Source organism: Nothobranchius furzeri, chromosome 6 (genome assembly GCF_043380555.1).
Source record: "Nothobranchius furzeri strain GRZ-AD chromosome 6, NfurGRZ-RIMD1, whole genome shotgun sequence".
Lineage (NCBI taxonomy): Eukaryota > Metazoa > Chordata > Actinopteri > Cyprinodontiformes > Nothobranchiidae > Nothobranchius > Nothobranchius furzeri.
This window is the reverse complement of record NC_091746.1, coordinates 14,165,388-14,188,339: the sequence shown is the minus strand read 5'-3', so window position 1 is coordinate 14,188,339 and position 22,952 is coordinate 14,165,388.

Sequence of the window (22,952 nt, the reverse complement as noted above, 5' to 3'; positions counted from 1 at the left end):
GCTTATAACTTGGCTTCTGAATGTCCTAGAGAGATCAGATTTGTTTTAGTGTACCCCAATCAACCGCCCCTACAACCACAAAAAGGAATGGAGTCATTAGCACTTATGGTTTGTAAATGGCACCCAGAATGATGTTGCACTAAGCACAATTTCACATCATTCTGGGTCCATTTGTGTGAAAACAAGGTCCAATCAGGCAGAAACGTTACAGGAAGGTAGAATCTATTGAGTTGTAAGTGATCTGAACGTTTCATGATGATAGCACTTTCCTAAGGGGGTCAAACCATGTCCCAAAGGTCACCGGATCTGGTGTCAATTTAAAGAAGCAGTCCAGTTACACCTTTGTGGGCTTATAACTTGGCTTCTGAATGTACTAGAGAGATCAGGTTTGTTTTAGTGTACTCCAATCAACAGCCCCTACAACCACAAAAAGGAATGGAGTCATTAGCACTTATGGTTTGTAAATGGCACCCAGAATTATGTTGCACGAAGCACAATTTCACATCATTCTGGGTCCATTTGTGTGAAAACAAGGTCCAATCAGGCTGAAACGTTACAGGAAGGTAGAATCTATTTAGTTGTAAGTGATCTGAACGTTTCATGATGATAGCACTGTCCTAAGGGGGTCAAACCATGTCCCAAACGTCACCGGATCTGGTGTCAATTTAAAGAAGTAGTCCAGTTACACATTTGTGGGCTTATAACTTGGCTTCTGAATGTCCTAGAGAGATCAGGTTTGTTTTAGTGTACTCCAATCAACAGCCCCTACAACCACAAAAAGGAATGGAGTCATTAGCACTTATGGTTTGTAAATGGCACCCAGAATTATGTTGCACGAAGCACAATTTCACATCATTCTGGGTCCATTTGTGTGAAAACAAGGTCCAATCAGGCTGAAACGTTACAAGAAGGTAGAATCTATTGAGTTGTAAGTGATCTGAACGTTTCATGATGATTAAACATTCCTATAGGGGGTCAAACCATGTCCCAAAGGTCACCGGGCTTCGTGTCACTTTAAAGAAGTAGTCCAGTTACACCTTTGTGGGCTTATAACTTGGCTTCTGAATATCCTAGAGAGGTCAGGTTTGTTTTAGAGTACTCCAATTAACAGCCCCTACAACCACAAAAAGGAATGGAGCCATTAGCACTTATGGTTTTTAAATGGCACGCAGAATTATGTTGCACGAAGCACAATTTCACATCATTCTGGGTCCATTTGTGTGAAAACAAGGTCCAATCAGGCTGAAACGTTACAAGAAGGTAGAATCTATTGAGTTGTAAGTGATCTGAACGTTTCATGACGATCGCACATTCCTATAGGGGGTAAAACCATGTCCCAAAGGTCACCAGGCCTGGTGTCACTTTAAAGAAGTAGTCCAGTTACACATTTGTGGGCTTATAACTTGGCTTCTGAATGTCCTAGAGAGATCAGGTTTGTTTAAGTGTACTCCAATCAACAGCCCCTACAACCACAAAAAGGAATGGAGTCATTAGCACTTATGGTTTGTAAATGGCACCCAGAATTATGTTGCACGAAGCACAATTTCACATCATTCTGGGTCCATTTGTGTGAAAACAAGGTCCAATCAGGCTGAAACGTTACAAGAAGGTAGAATATATTGAGTTGTAAGTGATCTGAATGTTTCATGATGATCGCACATTCCTATAAGGGGTCAAACCATGTCCCAAAGGTCACCGGATCTGGTGTCAATTTAAAGAAGTAGTCCAGTTACACATTGGTGGGCTTATAACTTGGCTTCTGCATGTCCTAGAGAGATCAGGTTTGTTTTAGTGTACTCCAATCAACAGCCCCTACAACCACAAAAAGGAATGGAGTCATTAGCACTTATGGTTTGTAAATGGCACCCAGAATTATGTTGCACGAAGCACAATTTCACATCATTCTGGGTTCATTTGTGTGAAAACAAGGTCCAATCAGGCTGAAACGTTACAAGAAGGTAGAATCTATTGAGTTGTAAGTGATCTGAACTTTTCATGATGATAGCACTTTCCTAAGGGGGTCAAACCATGTCCCAAAGGTCACCGGATCTGGTGTCAATTTAAAGAAGTAGTCCAGTTACACCTTTGTGGGCTTATAACTTTGCTTCTGAATGTCCTAGAGAGATCAGGTTTTTTTAGTGTACTCCAATCAACAGCCCCTACAACCACAAAAAGGAATGGTGTCATTAGCACTTATGGTTTTTGAATGGCACCCAGAATTATGTTGCACGAAGCACAATTTCACATCATTCTGGGTTCATTTGTGTGAAAACAAGGTCCAATCAGGCAGAAACGTTACAGGAAGGTAGAATCTATTGAGTTGTACGTGATCTGAACGTTTCATGATGATAGCACTTTCCTAAGGGGGTCAAACCATGTCCCAAAGGTCACCGGATCTGGTATCAATTTAAAGAAGTAGTCCAGTTACACCTTTGTGGACTTATAACTTGGCTTCTGAATATCCTAGAGAGGTCAGGTTTATTTTAGAGTACTCCAATCCACAGCCCGTACAACCACAAAAAGCAATGGAGTCATTAGCACTTATGGTTTGTAAATGGCACCCAGAATTATGTTGCACGAAGCACAATTTCACATCATTCTGGGTCCATTTGTGTGAAAACAAGGTCCAATCAGGCTGAAACGTTACAAGAAGGTAGAATCTATTGAGTTGTAAGTGATCTGAACGTTTCATGATGATCGCACATTCCTATAGGTGGTCAAACCATGTCCCAAAGGTCACCGGGCTTGGTGTCACTTTAAATAAGTAGTCCAGTTACACCTTTGTGGGCTTATAACTTGGCTTCTGAATGTCCTAGAGAGATCAGGTTTATTTTAGTGTACTCCAATTAACAGCCCCTACAACCACAAAAAGGAATGGAGCCATTAGCACTTATGGTTTTTAAATGGCACCCAGAATTATGTTGCACGAAGCACAATTTCACATCATTCTGGGTTCATTTGTGTGAAAACAAGGTCCAGTCAGGCTGAAACGTTACAGGAAGGTAGAATCTATTGAGTTGTAAGTGATCTGAACGTTTCATGATGATCGCACATTCCTATAAGGGGTCAAACCATGTCCCAAAGGTCACCGGATCTGGTGTCAATTTAAAGAAGCAGTCCAGTTACACCTTTGTGGGCTTATAACTTGGCTTCTGAATGTACTAGAGAGATCAGGTTTGTTTTAGTGTACTCCAATCAACAGCCCCTACAACCACAAAAAGGAATGGAGTCATTAGCACTTATGGTTTGTAAATGGCACCCAGAATTATGTTGCACGAAGCACAATTTCACATCATTCTGGGTCCATTTGTGTGAAAACAAGGTCCAATCAGGCTGAAACGTTACAGGAAGGTAGAATCTATTTAGTTGTAAGTGATCTGAACGTTTCATGATGATAGCACTGTCCTAAGGGGGTCAAACCATGTCCCAAACGTCACCGGATCTGGTGTCAATTTAAAGAAGTAGTCCAGTTACACATTTGTGGGCTTATAACTTGGCTTCTGAATGTCCTAGAGAGATCAGGTTTGTTTTAGTGTACTCCAATCAACAGCCCCTACAACCACAAAAAGGAATGGAGTCATTAGCACTTATGGTTTGTAAATGGCACCCAGAATTATGTTGCACGAAGCACAATTTCACATCATTCTGGGTCCATTTGTGTGAAAACAAGGTCCAATCAGGCTGAAACGTTACAAGAAGGTAGAATCTATTGAGTTGTAAGTGATCTGAACGTTTCATGATTATTACACATTCCTATAGGGGGTCAAACCATGTCCCAAAGGTCACCGGGCTTCGTGTCACTTTAAAGAAGTAGTCCAGTTACACCTTTGTGGGCTTATAACTTGGCTTCTGAATATCCTAGAGAGGTCAGGTTTGTTTTAGAGTACTCCAATTAACAGCCCCTACAACCACAAAAAGGAATGGAGCCATTAGCACTTATGGTTTTTAAATGGCACGCAGAATTATGTTGCACGAAGCACAATTTCACATCATTCTGGGTCCATTTGTGTGAAAACAAGGTCCAATCAGGCTGAAACGTTACAAGAAGGTAGAATCTATTGAGTTGTAAGTGATCTGAACGTTTCATGATGATCGCACATTCCTATAGGGGGTAAAACCATGTCCCAAAGGTCACCAGGCCTGGTGTCACTTTAAAGAAGTAGTCCAGTTACACATTTGTGGGCTTATAACTTGGCTTCTGAATGTCCTAGAGAGATCAGGTTTGTTTAAGTGTACTCCAATCAACAGCCCCTACAACCACAAAAAGGAATGGAGTCATTAGCACTTATGGTTTGTAAATGGCACCCAGAATTATGTTGCACGAAGCACAATTTCACATCATTCTGGGTCCATTTGTGTGAAAACAAGGTCCAATCAGGCTGAAACGTTACAAGAAGGTAGAATATATTGAGTTGTAAGTGATCTGAATGTTTCATGATGATCGCACATTCCTATAAGGGGTCAAACCATGTCCCAAAGGTCACCGGATCTGGTGTCAATTTAAAGAAGTAGTCCAGTTACACATCGGTGGGCTTATAACTTGGCTTCTGCATGTCCTAGAGAGATCAGGTTTGTTTTACTGTACTCCAATCAACAGCCCCTACAACCACGAAAAGGAATGGAGTCATTAGCACTTATGGTTTGTAAATGGCACCCAGAATTATGTTGCACGAAGCACAATTTCACATCATTCTGGGTTCATTTGTGTGAAAACAAGGTCCAATCAGGCTGAAACGTTACAAGAAGGTAGAATCTATTGAGTTGTAAGTGATCTGAACTTTTCATGATGATAGCACTTTCCTAAGGGGGTCAAACCATGTCCCAAAGGTCACCGGATCTGGTGTCAATTTAAAGAAGTAGTCCAGTTACACCTTTGTGGGCTTATAACTTTGCTTCTGAATGTCCTAGAGAGATCAGGTTTTTTTTAGTGTACTCCAATCAACAGCCCCTACAACCACAAAAAGGAATGGTGTCATTAGCACTTATGGTTTTTGAATGGCACCCAGAATTATGTTGCACGAAGCACAATTTCACATCATTCTGGGTTCATTTGTGTGAAAACAAGGTCCAATCAGGCTGAAACGTTACAGGAAGGTAGAATCTATTGAGTTGTACGTGATCTGAACGTTTCATGATGATAGCACTTTCCTAAGGGGGTCAAACCATGTCCCAAAGGTCACCGGATCTGGTATCAATTTAAAGAAGTAGTCCAGTTACACCTTTGTGGACTTATAACTTGGCTTCTGAATATCCTAGAGAGGTCAGGTTTATTTTAGAGTACTCCAATCCACAGCCCGTACAACCACAAAAAGCAATGGAGTCATTAGCACTTATGGTTTGTAAATGGCACCCAGAATTATGTTGCACGAAGCACAATTTCACATCATTCTGGGTCCATTTGTGTGAAAACAAGGTCCAATCAGGCTGAAACGTTACAAGAAGGTAGAATCTATTGAGTTGTAAGTGATCTGAACGTTTCATGATGATCGCACATTCCTATAGGTGGTCAAACCATGTCCCAAAGGTCACCGGGCTTGGTGTCACTTTAAATAAGTAGTCCAGTTACACCTTTGTGGGCTTATAACTTGGCTTCTGAATGTCCTAGAGAGATCAGGTTTATTTTAGTGTACTCCAATTAACAGCCCCTACAACCACAAAAAGGAATGGAGCCATTAGCACTTATGGTTTTTAAATGGCACCCAGAATTATGTTGCACGAAGCACAATTTCACATCATTCTGGGTTCATTTGTGTGAAAACAAGGTCCAGTCAGGCTGAAACGTTACAGGAAGGTAGAATCTATTGAGTTGTAAGTGATCTGAACGTTTCATGATGATCGCACATTCCTATAAGGGGTCAAACCATGTCCCAAAGGTCACCGGATCTGGTGTAAATTTAAAGAAGTAGTCCAGTTACACATTTGTGGGCTTATAACTTGGCTTCTGCATGTCCTAGAGAGATCAGGTTTGTTTTAGTGTACTCCAATCAACAGCCCCTACAACCACAAAAAGGAATGGAGTAATTAGCACATATGGTTTTTAAATGGCACCCAGAATTATGTTGCACGAAGCACAATTTCACATCATTCTGGGTTCATTTGTGTGAAAACAAGGTCCAATCATGCTGAAACGTTACAAGAAGGTAGAATCCATTGAGTTGTAAGTGATCTGAACGTTTCATGATTATCGCACATTCCTATAGGGGCTCAAACCATGTCCCATAGGTCGCCGGGCCAGGTGTCACTTTAAAGAAGTAGTCCAGTTACACCTTTGTTGGCTTATAACTTGGCTTCTGAATGTCCTAGAGAGATCAGGTTTGTTTTAATGTACTCCAATCAACAGCCCCTACAACCACAGAAAGGAATGGAGTCATTAGCACTTATGGTTTGTAAATGGCACCCAGAATTATGTTGCACGAAGCACAATTTCACATCATTCTGGGTCCATTTGTGTGAAAACAAGGTCCAATCAGGCTGAAACGTTACAAGAAGGTAGAATCTACTGAGTTGTAAGTGATCTGAACGTTTCATGATGATCGCACATTCCTATAGGGGGTCAAACCATGTCCCAAAGGTAACCAGGCCTGGTGTCAACTTTAAAGAAGTAGACCAGTTACACATTTGTGGGCTTATAACTTGGCTTCTGAATGTCCTAGAGAGATCAGGTTTGTTTTAGTGTACTCCAATCTACAGCCCCTACAACCACAAAAAGGAATGGAGTCATTAGCACTTATGGTTTTTGAATGGCACCCAGAATTATGTTGCACGAAGCACAATTTCACATCATTCTGGGTTCATTTGTGTGAAAACAAGGTCCAATCAGGCAGAAACGTTACAGGAAGGTAGAATCTATTGAGTTGTACGTGATCTGAATGTTTCATGATGATAGCACTTTCCTAAGGGGGTCAAACCATGTCCCAAAGGTCACCGGATATGGTATCAATTTAAAGAAGTAGTTCAGTTACACCTTTGTGGACTTATAACTTGGCTTCTGAATATCCTAGAGAGGTCAGGTTTATTTTAGAGTACTCCAATTAACAGCCCCCATTACCACAAAAAGGAATGGAGTCATTAGCACTTATGGTTTTTAAATGGCACCCAGAATTATGTTGCACGAAGCACAATTTCACATCATTCTGTGTTCATTTGTGTGAAAACAAGGTCCAATCAGGCTGAAACGTTACAAGAAGGTAGAATCTATTGAGTTGTAAGTGATCTGAACGTTTCATGATGATCGCACATTCCTATAGGGGGTCAAACCATGTCCCAAAGGTCACCGGGCTTGGTGTCAATTTAAAGAAGCAGTCCAGTTACACCTTTGTGGGCTTATAACTTGGCTTCTGCATGTCCTAGAGAGATCAGGTTTGTTTTAGTGTACTCCAATCAACAGCCCCTACAACCACAAAAAGGAATGGAGTAATTAGCACATATGGTTTTTAAATGGCACCCAGAATTATGTTGCACGAAGCACAATTTCACATCATTCTGGGTTCATTTGTGTGAAAACAAGGTCCAATCATGCTGAAACGTTACAAGAAGGTAGAATCCATTGAGTTGTAAGTGATCTGAACGTTTCATGATTATCGCACATTCCTATAGGGGCTCAAACCATGTCCCATAGGTCGCCGGGCCAGGTGTCACTTTAAAGAAGTAGTCCAGTTACACCTTTGTTGGCTTATAACTTGGCTTCTGAATGTCCTAGAGAGATCAGGTTTGTTTTAATGTACTCCAATCAACAGCCCCTACAACCACAGAAAGGAATGGAGTCATTAGCACTTATGGTTTGTAAATGGCACCCAGAATTATGTTGCACGAAGCACAATTTCACATCATTCTGGGTCCATTTGTGTGAAAACAAGGTCCAATCAGGCTGAAACGTTACAAGAAGGTAGAATCTACTGAGTTGTAAGTGATCTGAACGTTTCATGATGATCGCACATTCCTATAGGGGGTCAAACCATGTCCCAAAGGTAACCAGGCCTGGTGTCAACTTTAAAGAAGTAGACCAGTTACACATTTGTGGGCTTATAACTTGGCTTCTGAATGTCCTAGAGAGATCAGGTTTGTTTTAGTGTACTCCAATCTACAGCCCCTACAACCACAAAAAGGAATGGAGTCATTAGCACTTATGGTTTTTGAATGGCACCCAGAATTATGTTGCACGAAGCACAATTTCACATCATTCTGGGTTCATTTGTGTGAAAACAAGGTCCAATCAGGCAGAAACGTTACAGGAAGGTAGAATCTATTGAGTTGTACGTGATCTGAATGTTTCATGATGATAGCACTTTCCTAAGGGGGTCAAACCATGTCCCAAAGGTCACCGGATATGGTATCAATTTAAAGAAGTAGTTCAGTTACACCTTTGTGGACTTATAACTTGGCTTCTGAATATCCTAGAGAGGTCAGGTTTATTTTAGAGTACTCCAATTAACAGCCCCCATTACCACAAAAAGGAATGGAGTCATTAGCACTTATGGTTTTTAAATGGCACCCAGAATTATGTTGCACGAAGCACAATTTCACATCATTCTGTGTTCATTTGTGTGAAAACAAGGTCCAATCAGGCTGAAACGTTACAAGAAGGTAGAATCTATTGAGTTGTAAGTGATCTGAACGTTTCATGATGATCGCACATTACTATAGGGGGTCAAACCATGTCCCAAAGGTCACCGGGCTTGGTGTCAATTTAAAGAAGCAGTCCAGTTACACCTTTGTGGGCTTATAACTTGGCTTCTGAATGTCCTAGAGAGATCAGGTTTGTTTCAGTGTACTCCAATCAACAGCCCCTACAACCACAAAAAGGAATGGAGTCATTAGCACTTATGGTTTTTAAATGGCACCCAGAATTAAGTTGCACGAAGCACAATTTTACATCATTCTGGGTTCATTTGTGTAAAAACAAGGTCCAATCAGGCTGAAACGTTACAAGAAGGTAGAATCTATTGAGTAGTAAGTGATTCTAACGTTTCATGATGAACGCACATTCCTATAGGGGGTCAAACCATGTCCCAAAGGTCACCAGGCCTGGTGTCACTTTAACGAAGTAGTCCAGGTATACATTTGTGGGCTTATAACTTGGCTTCTGAATGTCCTAGAGGGATCAGGTTTGTTTTAGTGTACTCCAATCAACAGCCCCTACAACCACAAAAAGGAATGGAGCCATTAGCACTTATGGTTTTTAAATGGCACCCAGAATTATGTTGCACGAAGCACAATTTCACATCATTCTGGGTCCATTTGTGTGAAAACAAGGTCCAATCAGGCTGAAACGTTACAAGAAGGTAGAATCTATTGAGTTGTAAGTGATCTGAACGTTTCATGATGATCGCACATTCCTATAGGGGGTAAAACCATGTCCCAAAGGTCACCAGGCCTGGTGTCACTTTAAAGAAGTAGTCCAGTTACACATTTGTGGGCTTATAACTTGGCTTCTGAATGTCCTAGAGAGATCAGGTTTGTTTTAGTGTACCCCAATCAACCGCCCCTACAACCACAAAAAGGAATGGAGTCATTAGCACTTATGGTTTGTAAATGGCACCCAGAATGATGTTGCACTAAGCACAATTTCACATCATTCTGGGTCCATTTGTGTGAAAACAAGGTCCAATCAGGCTGAAACGTTACAAGAAGGTAGAATCTATTGAGTTGTAAGTGATCTGACTGTTTCATGATGATCACACATTCCTATAAGGGGTCAAACCATGTCCCAAAGGTCACCGGATCTGGTGTCAATTTAAAGTAGTCCAGTTACACATTTGTGGGCTTATAACTTGGCTTCTGCATGTCCTAGAGAGATCAGATTTGTTTTAGTGTACTCCAATCAACAGCCCCTACAACCACAAAAAGGAATGGAGTCATTAGCACTTATGGTTTTTAAATGCCACCCAGAATTATGTTGCACGAAGCACAATTTCACATCATTCTGGGTTAATTTGTGTGAAAACAAGGTCCAATCAGGCAGAAACGTTACAGGAAGGTAGAATCTATTGAGTTGTAAGTGATCTGAACGTTTCGTGATGATAGCACTTTCCTAAGGGGGTCAAACCATGTCCCAAAGGTCACCGGATCTGGTGTCAATTTAAAGAAGCAGTCCAGTTACACCTTTGTGGGCTTATAACTTGGCTTCTGAATGTCCTAGAGAGATCAGGTTTGTTTTAGTGTACTCCAATCAACAGCCCCTACAACCACAAAAAGGAATGGAGTCATTAGCACTTATGGTTTGTAAATGGCACCCAGAATTATGTTGCACGAAGCACAATTTCACATCATTATGGGTCCATTTGTAAGAAAACAAGGTCCAATCAGGCTGAAACGTTACAGGAAGGTAGAATCTATTGAGTTGTAAGTGATCTGAACGTTTCATGATGATAGCACTTTCCTAAGGGGGTCAAACCATGTCCCAAACGTCACCGGATCTGGTGTCAATTTAAAGAAGTAGTCCAGTTACACATTTGTGGGCTTATAACTTGGCTTCTGAATGTCCTAGAGAGATCAGGTTTGTTTTAGTGTACTCCAATCAACAGCCCCTACAACCACAAACAGGAATGGAGTCATTAGCACTTATAGTTTGTAAATGGCACCCAGAATTATGTTGCACGAAGCAAAATTTCACATCATTCTGGGTCCATTTTTGTGAAAACAAGGTCCAATCAGGCTGAAACGTTACAAGAAGGTAGAATCTATTGAGTTGTAAGTGATCTGAACGTTTCATGATGATCACACATTCCTAAAGGGGGTCAAACCATGTCCCAAAGGTCACCGGGCTTGGTGTCACTTTAAAGAAGTAGTCCAGTTACACCTTTGTGGGCTTATTACTTGGCTTCTGAATATCCTAGAGAGGTCAGGTTTGTTTTAGAGTACTCCAATTAACAGCCCCTACAACCACAAAAAGGAATGGAGCCATTAGCACTTGTGGTTTTTAAATGGCACCCAGAATTATGTTGCACGAAGCACAATTTCACATCATTCTGGGTCCATTTGTGTGAAAACAAGGTCCAATCAGGCTGAAACGTTACAAGAAGGTAGAATCTATTGATTTGTAAGTGATCTGAACGTTTCATGATGATCGCACATTCCTATAGGGGGTAAAACCATGTCCCAAAAGTCACCAGGCCTGGTGTCACTTTAAAGAAGTAGTCCAGTTACACATTTGTGGGCTTATAACTTGGCTTCTGAATGTCCTAGAGAGATCAGGTTTGTTTAAGTGTACTCCAATCAACAGCCCCTACAACCACAAAAAGGAATGGAGTCATTAGCACTTATGGTTTGTAAATGGCACCCAGAATTATGTTGCACGAAGCACAATTTCACATCATTCTGGGTCCATTTGTGTGAAAACAAGGTCCAATCAGGCTGAAACGTTACAAGAAGGTAGAATCTATTGAGTTGTAAGTGATCTGAATGTTTCATGATGATCGCACATTCCTATAAGGGGTCAAACCACGTCCCAAAGGTCACCGGATCTGGTGTCAATTTAAAGAAGTAGTCCAGTTACACATTTGTGGGCTTATAACTTGGCTTCTGAATGTCCTAGAGAGATCAGGTTTATTTTAGTGTACTCCAATTAACATCCCCTACAACCACAAAAAGGAATGGAGCCATTAGCACTTATGGTTTTTAAATGGCACCCAGAATTATGTTGCACGAAGCACAATTTCACATCATTCTGGGTTCATTTGTGTGAAAACAAGGTCCAATCAGGCTGAAACGTTACAGGAAGGTAGAATCTATTGAGTTGTAAGTGATCTGAACGTTTCATGATGATAGCACTTTCCTAAGGGGGTCAAACCATGTCCCAAACGTCACCGGATCCGGTGTCAATTTAAAGAAGTAGTCCAGTTACACATTTGTGGGCTTATAACTTGGCTTCTGAATGTTCTAGAGAGATCAGGTTTGTTTTAGTGTACTCCAATCAACAGCCCCTACAACCACAAAAAGGAATGGAGTCATTAGCACTCATGGTTTGTAAATGGCACCCAGAATTATGTTGCACAAAGCACAATTTCACATCATTCTGGGTCCATTTGTGTGAAAACAAGGTCCAATCAGGCTGAAACGTTACAAGAAGGTAGAATCTATTGAGTTGTAAGTGATCTGAACGTTTCATGATGATCACACATTCCTATAGGGGGTCAAACCATGTCCCAAAGGTCACCGGGCTTGGTGTCACTTTAAAGAAGTAGTCCAGTTACACCTTTGTGGGCTTATAACTTGGCTTCTGAATATCCTAGAGAGGTCAGGTTTGTTTTAGAGTACTCCAATTAACAGCCCCTACAACCACAAAAAGGAATGGAGCCATTAGCACTTATGGTTTTTAAATGGCACCCAGAATTATGTTGCACGAAGCACAATTTCACATCATTCTGGGTCCATTTGTGTGAAAACAAGGTCCAATCAGGCTGAAACGTTACAGGAAGGTAGAATCTATTGAGTTGTAAGTGATCTGAAGGTTTCATGATGATAGCACTTTCCTAAGGGGGTCAAACCATGTCCCAAAGGTCACCGGATCTGGTGTCAATTTAAAGAAGTAGTCCAGTTACACATTTGTGGGCTAATAACTTGGCTTCTGAATGTCCTAGAGAGATCAGGTTTATTTTAGTGTACTCCAATCAACAGCCCCTACAATCACAAAAAGGAATGGAGTCATTAGCACTTATGGTTTTTAAATGGCACCCAGAATTATGTTGCACGAAGCACAATTTCACATCATTCTGGGTTCATTTGTGTGAAAACAAGGTCCAATCAGGCTGAAACGTTACAAGAAGGTAGAATCTATTGAGTTGTAAGTGATCTGAACGTTTCATGATGATCGCACATTCCTATAGGGGGTCAAACCATGTCCCAAAGGTCACCAGGCCTGGTGTCACTTTAAAGAAGTAGTCCAGTTACACATTTGTGGGCTTATAACTTGGCTTCTGAATGTCCTAGAGAGATCAGGTTTATTTTAGTGTACTCCAATTAACAGCCCCTACAACCACAAAAAGGGATGGAGCCATTAGCACTTATGGTTTTTAAAGGGCACCCAGAATTATGTTGCACGAAGCACAATTTCACATCATTCTGGGTTCATTTGTGTGAAAACAAGGTCCAATCAGGCTGAAACGTTACAGGAAGGTAGAATCTACTGAGTTGTAAGTGATCTGAACGTTTCATGATGATCGCACATTCCTAAGGGGGTCAAACCATGTCCCAAACGTCACCGGATCCGGTGTCAATTTAAAGAAGTAGTCCAGTTACACATTTGTGGGCTTATAACTTGGCTTCTGAATGTCCTAGAGAGATCAGGTTTGTTTTAGTGTACTCCAATCAACAGCCCCTACAACCACAAAAAGGAATGGAGTCATTAGCACTTATGGTTTGTAAATGGCACCCAGAATTATGTTGCACGAAGCACAATTTGACATCATTCTGGGTTCATTTGTGTGAAAACAAGGTCCAATCAGGCAGAAATGTTACAGGAAGGTAGAATCTATTGAGTTGTAAGTGATCTGAACGTTTCATGATGATAGCACTTTCCTAAGGGGGTCAAACCATGTCCCAAAGGTCACCGGATCTGGTGTCAATTTAAAGAAGCAGTCCAGTTACACCTTTGTGGGCTTATAACTTGGCTTCTGAATGTACTAGAGAGATCAGGTTTGTTTTAGTGTACTCCAATCAACGGCCCCTACAACCACAAAAAGGAATGGAGTCATTAGCACTTATGGTTTGTAAATGGCACCCAGAATTATGTTGCACGAAGCACAATTTCACATCATTCTGGGTCCATTTGTGTGAAAACAAGGTCCAATCAGGCTGAAACGTTACAGGAAGGTAGAATCTATTGAGTTGTAAGTGATCTGAACGTTTCATGATGATAGCACTGTCCTAAGGGGGTCAAACCATGTCCCAAACGTCACCGGATCTGGTGTCAATTTAAAGAAGTAGTCCAGTTACACATTTGTGGGCTTATAACTTGGCTTCTGAATGTCCTAGAGAGATCAGGTTTGTTTTAGTGTACTCCAATCAACAGCCCCTACAACCACAAAAAGGAATGGAGTCATTAGCACTTATGGTTTGTAAATGGCACCCAGAATTATGTTGCACGAAGCACAATTTCACATCATTCTGGGTCCATTTGTGTGAAAACAAGGTCCAATCAGGCTGAAACGTTACAAGAAGGTAGAATCTATTGAGTTGTAAGTGATCTGAACGTTTCATGATGATTACACATTCCTATAGGGGGTCAAACCATGTCCCAAAGGTCACCGGGCTTCGTGTCACTTTAAAGAAGTAGTCCAGTTACACCTTTGTGGGCTTATAACTTGGCTTCTGAATATCCTAGAGAGGTCAGGTTTGTTTTAGAGTACTCCAATTAACAGCCCCTACAACCACAAAAAGGAATGGAGCCATTAGCACTTATGGTTTTTAAATGGCACGCAGAATTATGTTGCACGAAGCACAATTTCACATCATTCTGGGTCCATTTGTGTGAAAACAAGGTCCAATCAGGCTGAAACGTTACAAGAAGGTAGAATATATTGAGTTGTAAGTGATCTGAACGTTTCATGATGATCGCACATTCCTATAGGGGGTAAAACCATGTCCCAAAGGTCACCAGGCCTGGTGCCACTTTAAAGAAGTAGTCCAGTTACACATTTGTGGGCTTATAACTTGGCTTCTGAATGTCCTAGAGAGATCAGGTTTAATTAAGTGTACTCCAATCAACAGCCCCTACAACCACAAAAAGGAATGGAGTCATTAGCACTTATGGTTTGTAAATGGCACCCAGAATTATGTTGCACGAAGCACAATTTCACATCATTCTGGGTTCATTTGTGTGAAAACAAGGTCCAATCAGGCTGAAACGTTACAAGAAGGTAGAATCTATTGAGTTGTAAGTGATCTGAATGTTTCATGATGATCGCACATTCCTATAAGGGGTCAAACCATGTCCCAAAGGTCACCGGATCTGGTGTCAATTTAAAGAAGTAGTCCAGTTACACATTTGTGGGCTTATAACTTGGCTTCTGCATGTCCTAGAGAGATCAGGTTTGTTTTAGTGTACTCCAATCAACAGCCCCTACAATCACAAAAAGGAATGGAGTCATTAGCACTTATGGTTTGTAAATGGCACCCAGAATTATGTTGCACGAAGCACAATTTCACATCATTCTGGGTTCATTTGTGTGAAAACAAGGTCCAATCAGGCTGAAACGTTACAAGAAGGTAGAATCTATTGAGTTGTAAGTGATCTGAACGTTTCATGATGATAGCACTTTCCTAAGGGGGTCAAACCATGTCCCAAAGGTCACCGGATCCGGTGTCAATTTAAAGAAGTAGTCCAGTTACACCTTTGTGGGCTTATAACTTTGCTTCTGAATGTCCTAGAGAGATCAGGATTTTTTTAGTGTACTCCAATCAACAGCCCCTACAACCACAAAAAGGAATGGTGTCATTAGCACTTATGGTTTTTGAATGGCACCCAGAATTATGTTGCACGAAGCACAATTTCACATCATTCTGGGTTCATTTGTGTGAAAACAAGGTCCAATCAGGCAGAAACGTTACAGGAAGGTAGAATCTATTGAGTTGTACGTGATCTGAACGTTTCATGATGATAGCACTTTCCTAAGGGGGTCAAACCATGTCCCAAAGGTCACCGGATCTGGTATCAATTTAAAAAAGTAGTCCAGTTACACCTTTGTGGACTTATAACTTGGCTTCTGAATATCCTAGAGAGGTTAGGTTTATTTTAGAGTACTCCAATTAACAGCCCCCATTACCACAAAAAGGAATGGAGTCATTAGCACTTATGGTTTTTAAATGGCACCCAGAATTATGTTGCACGAAGCACAATTTCACATCATTCTGGGTTCATTTGTGTGAAAACAAGGTCCAATCAGGCTGAAACGTTACAAGAAGGTAGAATCTATTGAGTTGTAAGTGATCGGAACGTTTCATGATGATCGCACATTCCTATAGGGGGTCAAACCATGTCCCAAAGGTCACCGGGCTTGGTGTCACTTTAAATAAGTAGTCCAGTTACACCTTTGTGGGCTTATAACTTGGCTTCTGAATGTCCTAGAGAGATCAGGTTTATTTTAGTGTACTCCAATTAACAGCCCCTACAACCACAAAAAGGAATGGAGCCATTAGCACTTATGGATTTTAAATGGCACCCAGAATTATGTTGCACGAAGCACAATTTCACATCATTCTGGGTTCATTTGTGTGAAAACAAGGTCCAATCAGGCTGAAACGTTACAGGAAGGTAGAATCTATTGAGTTGTAAGTGATCTGAACGTTTCATGATGATCGCACATTCCTATAAGGGGTCAAACCATGTCCCAAAGGTCACCGGATCTGGTGTCAATTTAAAGAAGTAGTCCAGTTACACATTTGTGGGCTTATAACTTGGCTTCTGCATGTCCTAGAGAGATCAGGTTTGTTTTAGTGTACTCCAATCAACAGCCCCTACAACCACAAAAAGGAATGGAGTAATTAGCACTTATGGTTTTTAAATGGCACCCAGAATTATGTTGCACGAAGCACAATTTCACATCATTCTGGGTTCATTTGTGTGAAAACAAGGTCCAATCATGCTGAAACGTTACAAGAAGGTAGAATCCATTGAGTTGTAGGTGATCTGAACGTTTCATGATTATCGCACATTCCTATAGGGGCTCAAACCATGTCCCATAGGTCGCCGGGCCTGGTGTCACTTTAAAGAAGTAGTCCAGTTACACCTTTGTTGGCTTATAACTTGGCTTCTGAATGTCCTAGAGAGATCAGATTTGTTTTAATGTACTCCAATCAACAGCCCCTACAACCACAGAAAAGAATGGAGTCATTAGCACTTATGGTTTGTAAATGGCACCCAGAATTATGTTGCACGAAGCACAATTTCACATCATTCTGGGTCCATTTGTGTGAAAACAAGGTCCAATCAGGCTGAAACGTTACAAGAAGGTAGAATCTATTGAATTGTAAGTGATCTGAATGTTTCATGATGATCGCACATTCCTATAAGGGGTCAAACCATGTCCCAAAGGTCACCGGATCTGGTGTCAATTTAAAGAAGTAGTCCAGTTACACCTTTGTGGGCATATAACTTGGCTTCTGCATGTCCTAGAGAGATCAGGTTTGTTTTAGTGTACTCCAATCAACAGCCCCTACAACCACAAAAAGGAATGGAGTCATTAGCACTTATGGTTTTTAAATGGCACCCAGAATTATGTTGCACGAAGCACAATTTCACATCATTCTGGGTTCATTTGTGTGAAAACAAGGTCCAATCAGGCTGAAACGTTACAAGAAGGTAGAATCTATTGAGTTGTAAGTAATCTGAACGTTTCATGATGATAGCACTTTCCTAAGGGGGTCAAACCATGTCCCAAAGGTCACCGGATCTGGTGTCAATTTAAAGAAGTAGTCCAGTTACACCTTTGTGGGCTTATAACTTTGCTTCTGAATGTCCTAGAGAGATCAGGTTTGTTTTAGTGTACTCCAATCAACAGCCCATACAACCACAAAAAGGAATGGTGTCATTAGCACTTATGGTTTTTAAATGGCACCCAGAATTATGTTGCACGAAGCACAATTTCACATCATTCTGGGTTCATTTGTGTGAAAACAAGGTCCAATCAGGCAGAAACGTTACAGGAAGGTAGAATCTATTGAGTTGTAAGTGATCTGAACGTTTCATGATGATAGCACTTTCCTAAGGGGGTCAAACCATGTCCCAAACGTCACCGGATCCGGTGTCAATTTAAAGAAGTAGTCCAGTTACACATTTGTGGGCTTATAACTTGGCTTCTGAATGTCCTAGAGAGATCAGGTTTGTTTTAGTGTACTCCAATCAACAGCCCCTACAACCACAAAAAGGAATGGAGTCATTAGCACTTATGGTTTGTAAATGGCACCCAGAATTATGTTGCACGAAGCACAATTTGACATCATTCTGGGTTCATTTGTGTGAAAACAAGGTCCAATCAGGCAGAAACATTACAGGAAGGTAGAATCTATTGAGTTGTAAGTGATCTGAACGTTTCATGATGATAGCACTTTCCTAAGGGGGTCAAACCATGTCCCAGAGGTCACCGGATCTGGTGTCAATTTAAAGAAGCAGTCCAGTTACACCTTTGTGGGCTTATAACTTGGCTTCTGAATGTACTAGAGAGATCAGGTTTGTTTTAGTGTACTCCAATCAACAGCCCCTACAACCACAAAAAGGAATGGAGTCATTAGCACTTATGGTTTGTAAATGGCACCCAGAATTATGTTGCACGAAGCACAATTTCACATCATTCTGGGTCCATTTGTGTGAAAACAAGGTCCAATCAGGCTGAAACGTTACAGGAAGGTAGAATCTACTGAGTTGTAAGTGATCTGAACGTTTCATGATGATAGCACTGTCCTAAGGGGGTCAAACCATGTCCCAAACGTCACCGGATCTGGTGTCAATTTAAAGAAGTAGTCCAGTTACACATTTGTGGGCTTATAACTTGGCTTCTGAATGTCCTAGAGAGATCAGGTTTGTTTAAGTGTACTCCAATCAACAGCCCCTACAACCACAAAAAGGAATGGAGTCATTAGCACTTATGGTTTGTAAATGGCACCCAGAATTATGTTGCACGAAGCACAATTTCACATCATTCTGGGTCCATTTGTGTGAAAACAAGGTCCAATCAGGCTGAAACGTTACAAGAAGGTAGAATCTATTGAGTTGTAAGTGATCTGAACGTTTCATGATGATTACACATTCCTATAGGGGGTCAAACCATGTCCAAAAGGTCACCGGGCTTCGTGTCACTTTAAAGAAGTAGTCCAGTTACACCTTTGTGGGCTTATAACTTGGCTTCTGAATATCCTAGAGAGGTCAGGTTTGTTTTAGAGTACTCCAATTAACAGCCCCTACAACCACAAAAAGGAATGGAGCCATTAGCACTTATGGTTTTTAAATGGCACGCAGAATTATGTTGCACGAAGCACAATTTCACATCATTCTGGGTCCATTTGTGTGAAAACAAGGTCCAATCAGGCTGAAATGTTACAAGAAGGTAGAATCTATTGAGTTGTAAGTGATCTGAACGTTTCATGATGATCGCACATTCCTATAGGGGGTAAAACCATGTGCCAAAGGTCACCAGGCCTGGTGTCACTTTAAAGAAGTAGTCCAGTTACACATTTGTGGGCTTATAACTTTGCTTCTGAATGTCCTAGAGAGATCAGGTTTGTTTTAGTGTACTCCAATCAACAGCCCATACGACCACAAAAAGGAATGGTGTCATTAGCACTTATGGTTTTTAAATGGCACCCAGAATTATGTTGCACGAAGCACAATTTCACATCATTCTGGGTTCATTTGTGTGAAAACAAGGTCCAATCAGGCAGAAACGTTACAGGAAGGTAGAATCTATTGAGTTGTAAGTGATCTGAACGTTTCATGATGATAGCACTTTCCTAAGGGGGTCAAACCATGTCCCAAAGGTCACCAGGCCTGGTGTCACTTTAAAGAAGTAGTCCAGTTACACATTTGTGGGCTTATAACTTGGCTTCTGAATGTCCTAGAGAGATCAGGTTTATTTTAGTGTACTCCAATTAACAGCCCCTACAACCACAAAAAGGAATGGAGCCATTAGCACTTATGGTTTTTAAATGGCACCCAGAATTATGTTGCACGAAGCACAATTTCACATCATTCTGGGTTCATTTGTGTGAAAACAAGGTCCAATCAGGCTGAAACGTTACAGGAAGGTAGAATCTACTGAGTTGTAAGTGATCTGAACGTTTCATGATGATCGCACATTCCTAAGGGGGTCAAACCATGTCCCAAACGTCACCGGATCCGGTGTCAATTTAAAGAAGTTGTCCAGTTACACATTTGTGGGCTTATAACTTGGCTTCTGAATGTCCTAGAGAGATCAGGTTTGTTTTAGTGTACTCCAATCAACAGCCCCTACAACCACAAAAAGGAATGGAGTCATTAGCACTTATGGTTTGTAAATGGCACCCAGAATTATGTTGCACGAAGCACAATTTGACATCATTCTGGGTTCATTTGTGTGAAAACAAGGTCCAATCAGGCAGAAACGTTACAGGAAGTTAGAATCTATTGAGTTGTAAGTGATCTGAACGTTTCATGATGATAGCACTTTCCTAAGGGGGTCAAACCATGTCCCAAAGGTCACCGGATCTGGTGTCAATTTAAAGAAGCAGTCCAGTTACACCTTTGTGGGCTTATAACTTGGCTTCTGAATGTACTAGAGAGATCAGGTTTGTTTTAGTGTACTCCAATCAACAGCCCCTACAACCACAAAAAGGAATGGAGTCATTAGCACTTATGGTTTGTAAATGGCACCCAGAATTATGTTGCACGAAGCACAATTTCACATCATTCTGGGTCCATTTGTGTGAAAACAAGGTCCAATCAGGCTGAAACGTTACAGGAAGGTAGAATCTATTTAGTTGTAAGTGATCTGAACGTTTCATGATGATAGCACTGTCCTAAGGGGGTCAAACCATGTCCCAAACGTCACCGGATCTGGTGTCAATTTAAAGAAGTAGTCCATTTACACATTTGTGGGCCTATAACTTGGCTTCTGAATGTCCTAGAGAGATCAGGTTTGTTTTAGTGTACTCCAATCAACAGCCCCTACAACCACAAAAAGGAATGGAGTCATTAGCACTTATGGTTTGTAAATGGCACCCAGAATTATGTTGCACGAAGCACAATTTCACGTCATTCTGGGTCCATTTGTGTGAAAACAAGGTCCAATCAGGCTGAAACGTTACAAGAAGGTAGAATCTATTGAGTTGTAAGTGATCTGAACGTTTCATGATGATTACACATTCCTATAGGGGGTCAAACCATGTCCCAAAGGTCACCGGGCTTCGTGTCACTTTAAAGAAGTAGTCCAGTTACACCTTTGTGGGCTTATAACTTGGCTTCTGAATATCCTAGAGAGGTCAGGTTTGTTTTAGAGTACTCCAATTAACAGCCCCTACAACCACAAAAAGGAATGGAGCCATTAGCACTTATGGTTTTTAAATGGCACGCAGAATTATGTTGCACGAAGCACAATTTCACATCATTCTGGGTCCATTTGTGTGAAAACAAGGTCCAATCAGGCTGAAACGTTACAAGAAGGTAGAATCTATTGAGTTGTAAGTGATCTGAACGTTTCATGATGATCGCACATTCCTATAGGGGGTAAAACCATGTCCCAAAGGTCACCAGGCCTGGTGTCACTTTAAAGAAGTAGTCCAGTTACACATTTGTGGGCTTATAACTTGGCTTCTGAATGTCCTAGAGAGATCAGGTTTGTTTAAGTGTACTCCAATCAACAGCCCCTACAACCACAAAAAGGAATGGAGTCATTAGCACTTATGGTTTGTAAATGGCACCCAGAATTATGTTGCACGAAGCACAATTTCACATCATTCTGGGTTCATTTGTGTGAAAACAAGGTCAAATCAGCTGAAACGTTACAAGAAGGTAGAATCTATTGAATTGTAAGTGATCTGAACGTTTCATGATGATAGCACTTTCCTAAGGGGGTCAAACCATGTCCCAAAGGTCATCGGATCTGGTGTCAATTTAAAGAAGTAGTCCAGTTACACCTTTGTGGGCTTATAACTTTGCTTCTGAATGTCCTAGAGAGATCAGGTTTTTTTTAGTGTACTCCAATCAACAGCCCCTACAACCACAAAAAGGAATGGTGTCATTAGCACTTATGGTTTTTGAATGGCACCCAGAATTATGTTGCACGAAGCACAATTTCACATCATTCTGGGTTCATTTGTGTGAAAACAAGGTCCAATCAGGCAGAAACGTTACAGGAAGGTAGAATCTATTGGGTTGTACGTGATCTGAACGTTTCATGATGATAGCACTTTCCTAAGGGGGTCAAACCATGTCCCAAAGGTCACCGGATCTGGTATCAATTTAAAGAAGTAGTCCAGTTACACCTTTATGGACTTATAACTTGGCTTCTGAATATCCTAGAGAGGTCAGGTTTATTTTAGAGTACTCCAATTAACAGCCCCCATTACCACAAAAAGGAATGGAGTCATTAGCACTTATGGTTTTTAAATGGCACCCAGAATTATGTTGCACGAAGCACAATTTCACATCATTCTGGGTTCATTTGTGTGAAAACAAGGTCCAATCAGGCTGAAACGTTACAAGAAGGTAGAATCTATTGAGTTGTAAGTGATCTGAACGTTTCATGATGATCGCACATTCCTATAGGTGGTCAAACCATGTCCCAAAGGTCACCGGGCTTGGTGTCTCTTTAAATAAGTAGTCCAGTTACACCTTTGTGGGCTTATAACTTGGCTTCTGAATGTCCTAGAGAGATCAGGTTTATTTTAGTGTACTCCAATTAACAGCCCCTACAACCACAAAATGGAATGGAGCCATTAGCACTTATGGTTTTTAAATGGCACCCAGAATTATGTTGCACAAAGCACAATTTCACATCATTCTGGGTTCATTTGTGTGAAAACAAGGTCCAATCAGGCTGAAACGTTACAGGAAGGTAGAATCTATTGAGTTGTAAGTGATCTGAACGTTTCATGATGATCGCACATTCCTATAAGGGGTCAAACCATGTCCCAAAGGTCACCGGATCTGGTGTCAATTTAAAGAAGTAGTCCAGTTACACATTTGTGGGCTTATAACTTGGCTTCTGCATGTCCTAGAGAGATCAGGTTTGTTTTAGTGTACTCCAATCAACAGCCCCTACAACCACAAAAAGGAATGGAGTAATTAGCACTTATGGTTTTTAAATGGCACCCAGAATTATGTTGCACGAAGCACAATTTCACATCATTCTGGGTTCATTTGTGTGAAAACAAGGTCCAATCATGCTGAAACGTTACAAGAAGGTAGAATCCATTGAGTTGTAAGTGATCTGAACGTTTCATGATTATCGCACATTCCTATAGGGGCTCAAACCATGTCCCATAGG